Source organism: Cryptomeria japonica, chromosome 3 (genome assembly GCF_030272615.1).
Source record: "Cryptomeria japonica chromosome 3, Sugi_1.0, whole genome shotgun sequence".
Taxonomy (NCBI): Eukaryota; Viridiplantae; Streptophyta; class Pinopsida; order Cupressales; family Cupressaceae; genus Cryptomeria; species Cryptomeria japonica.
The window spans coordinates 268,848,393-268,853,021 of record NC_081407.1 but is presented as its reverse complement, the minus strand read 5'-3'; positions in this window follow the sequence as shown (position 1 = coordinate 268,853,021).

Below are 4,629 nucleotides of genomic sequence, written 5' to 3'. Positions count from 1 at the left end.
TTCTCTCTCTCTCTCTCTCTCTCTCTCTCTCTCTCTCTCTCTCTCTCTCTCTCTCTCTCTCTCTCTCTCTCTCTCTCTCTCTCTCTCATGGATCACCTAGCATTACACAACTTGTTAGATCATCTAGCATTACACAACTTGTTAGCCTATGGAGTCCATGTTTCCTTTCTCCTTCCCCATGAACCCATAACATAACATAGCTTGCTAGTCATTGGATTTTATCATTATGTGTATTCTCTTTCTCTTTCCATGTGTCCACTTGTGCTCTTTCTCTTTCATTTTGAAAATTAAATTAATGGTTGAGACATTTTTTATTACCAAGATCTCTTCAATAAGTTGAAGATCTCTCTCTCTCTCTCTCTCTCTCTCTCTCTCTCTCTCTCTCTCTCTCTCTCTCTCTCTCTCTCTCTCTCTCTCTCTCTCTCTCTCTCTCTCTCTCTCTCTCTCTCTCTCTCTCTCTTTACCATAAGTATGCACATATGCTCATACTCCCACTAAAGTTGGGGCTAAATGTAGAATCATAAATTGTAACCTTGTACAATTTACAACACTTTTTTGTGCCCCTTCCTTAGTGTGACCTATTTTAGCTCTCATCCAAACCAAATTTTCAACCTTTTACCTTGAAATTTATGTCATATTTTAACATGGTGGTTCAAACCTCTACCTTGGTCTATGTGCACACCATCTATAGCCTGTTCACCTAATTTTGGGTGGATGAAGGCATTTGGGGTGCCCTTGTCCTGGATAGAGGTGCCATAGTGCCCTTCTCCTACCAAATTTGGCCCAAATTTGAATAGGTCAATGCACATTTCCCTCCCATTAGTTTTAAATCACAGTGTCTCAATTTGAGCATTGAAGGTCAACCTAATAAGGGAAATATCATGAGGACCCTATATAAGAGCATTCCTCTTGTTAGAGGAAAAGTTAGACATTTAATAAAATCCATAAATCCCACATCAATGAAGGTACAAAAATAAAGCATAAATAAGGCAATAATATAAGAAAATGAAAACTATCCTTCACATGCTTAAAATGATCCCCTCCATTTTCCTTCTTGCTTCTCTAATTAAATGGTATGTGGATCTCAAGCCCCAAATTGCAATTGTGTTGAAAGCAAGGGCGAGAAGATTCGAAGATTTGAAGTTAATTTGACAACATATAGTTACTCAAAATGTGGATTTGAATGATGAAGAAAGAGATCAATTTATAGACAAGTTCATGAGAATATGAAATTGGAATGAAAAATGCGAAAGAGGAAAATTCATTTGAAAAGGGAATGATTATGACAAATATGACACATTTTTATGTAAAAAATTATGACATATTTCTATGCAAAGAACTATTACAAGTTGCTATGCAAGGATTTATGACGAATTGCTATGTCATTTTATGACAAAATGAGTGAATTGTGGAGGGAAATTTGTCATTCAAAAATAAGGAAAGTGGAAGGCTAGAAAAGAGGAGGGAAGATAGAAAAGAGGAGGGAAGCTAAAAAAGAGGAGGAGAAGCTAAAAAAGAGGAGAAGTGGGAGAGGGGGAAATGAGGTGAATAAATAAATATAAATTTATTTATTCAAAAAGGAACATGTTAACAAAGGAGTTGATTAATTATTTAATTAATCAATCTAGGGAAATGATTTGAATAATTTAAGATACCAACCCTAATGATGAACTAGGTCCCAATAATGATGATTGATTGGCAAATAATTGATATAAATTAATGATAATTGACTAATTTTGGCAACAAAATAGGACAAAGGATTGAAAAAGACCCAAGATTGATAAAGATTTTGATAAAAGACTGATAAGATTGATAAGATCAATTGACAATGACTTGATAAAGGATTGATAAGATCGATAGCTAAAGTGCCATGAAAGGTTGATAAAGTGTCATAGAGGATTGATTGAAATTGATTGATAATGAGGTTGATAATTAATGATTGATTAAATATCAACAAAGAGGGAATTAACTCTAATTGTCAAGATGAGTCCAATTCGAACGATTTGAAAATGATAAAATGTCAATCATAATGATTTAGGACCAAATGTGAATGAAGAAGATTGATTAGGGTTGGATTTGAAATGAACTGAAACTAGAGGAATGACACAATATCAACATATGATGAAAATCAAATGTGACATAGAAGACATGTTAAAAATTAGCTTAGCGACGTAGGAGTGATGACCAATTTTGAGTGTCGACACCTCTAATTCATTTTATCATCACATTTCATAACAAATATCCATTATCAAGAACTTTGATCTACAAGCATTCATAAAGCATCAAGGAAAAATTTCATTCCACCATATCCTTCAAGCATTCTTCAAGATATACATGCCATAGATCATTAAATTACATCAATCACCATGCAAACATGTCTTTATGATTATGTCATTCGTGTCTTGTCATGTTATATCATGTTATTGCATCAACACTTGTGATCACATCCAAAGATAATTTCATCATCAACCTATAATAATATACAACAAATCTGAGATATATTACTTATCATTTTACTTCAACATTTCAATTCATTTCAAGGGTTAATTTTAAATCTAGGGTTTGACCTAGGCAAACCCCTATTCTTGACATCTTTCTTCTCTTTCTGTGTGTAGGTGATAGGGTCAAGAGCTACAAATTTAGAATAGGGTAGAATAGATAGAGATGATCAAATCCAACTTTTGTAGGCACAAAAAGTGGAGGATAGATTCAGCCCACACTATAGTGTCTGACAAATTTCCCACAAAATTTTTAGGGTGGATTTTGAGAAGCATTTTAGTTCTAGATAAATAAAATTTGTCCCCATCTGACATTTATGGGATAGATTCACTTGGAGTTATTTAGTCTCAATTTTTTCAACTCATCTTTCAGTCAAAGGTTCCATTTATCTTCCTCATCTCAACTCTATAGTTACAGATTCATATCTCATTCTAGAATTACCTATTTATGCTAAATTACTTCAATTTTCCATATTTAGCCCTAGACCTACCATTCAAATTACATATTTTAATATCCAACTCAATCCCTACAAAGAGGAGTAGAAGTCAATGAGCATTCATCCATTTTCACAAAAAATGAGGTTGAATCTATTGATTCCATCTCCTTCTTAATATAATTCTGATTGAAAATAGGTTAATTCCTTTTTTACATGGATGGTGAATCCTATTTTCCACCACTATAGTATGGGCTAATCCAATTATGTTTTTCTAGGCCTGTGTGTCTAATATCTCCCACAAGGATTGATAAAATGTGCTAAAAAAATAAGTAGACGTTTGAAGTCTTCTATATTGTGATTCTTTTACTACATGCAATTAAGATGAAAATTTTGAAATAAAATCTACCACAACAAATATAGATTCATATATTATATTTTATAATGGTTAGCTCACTTATGAAATTCATATTGATATATTCCTAGGAAAAATATGGTACCACTAGAGATGTGTAGAGCCCCAGCTTCCTATTTGTGGGTTTATTTTATGCAAAAAAGAATTTCATATTTTATATGGTGCTTAATTTATTTTATATGAGACACAACAAATGATTTGTGGCATTACTTGTCCCTTGGTAATGTCAAAGTTTCCAACTAATTTATAAATGAGTCAATGGCTAGGTGCATCTTTTGTAATAGAGGGTTACCTAATCTTATAGTATTTTTTTTGAATAATAGAGCTTGCCAACATATTTATCTTGTCCAAGCATGGTGTACATCTGATGAAGTCCATCTCTACTATGTAGATCATATTCTAGTCAACTGAGTTGTGCCCATGAGCTTTTTCCCTTCTTATGCTTTATTACTAGATATAACTGCTACTAACATCTCATCCACTTCATATGGCACATATTATCTAGCTTACATTGTATGCACAAAAAATGATACTTATGATGTAAATCAATGACTATCTCCCTTACCGAGAAATTAGTGGCTCCATGATTGACCACTTGAACAAAAACATATATTTTTTTCTCATATGCGGACTAATGATAAACTTGTTCGATATTGTTGAGAAGTTTGTTGGAACAATGTTTTGTCATTGTTGTCAACATATTTCTCTATATATTCCAATGTTGCAGTCAGATTAAATGAGTTGGTTTTCCCAGTGTGTTATAGATGAGATGTTACGGATTAAAGGGTTCTAAGATAAGTATCTCTAGTTGATTCAACTAAAGTTTATGTGTTTTGCATGGTGTTTTGATTGAGTTGTGTGGTCTGATATTGAGGTTGGTTTTCAGTTGTTCAGTGTTGATCAGTGTTCTGGTTTCTTCTCCAAAATTGCAATATCATGTTTTGCGGATTTGGAAAAGTGTTTGGGACATTCATGTGTGTCCTCAATTCTGATGGTTTGTGATTTGGAGGTCTGAAGGTGAATTTTTTAGTTTGACAGTCAGTACAGTTGGTGTTCTTGAGGTTCAATATAATGATGATGAAGATTCTAGTAAGTGGTGATGTTGTGGTAATTCACATTGCTTGTGGATGTTTCTAGATCATGTTTTATCCATGTTGTTGGTCCACATTGATCATTGTGTGCGTTGTTGATCATTTTCTTGATCCGGTTTTGTTTTTCATGTTATGCAACATTCATGATGGTTGTATTGTGTTGCGAATGTTTGTGGCATAATTCTTGGTGG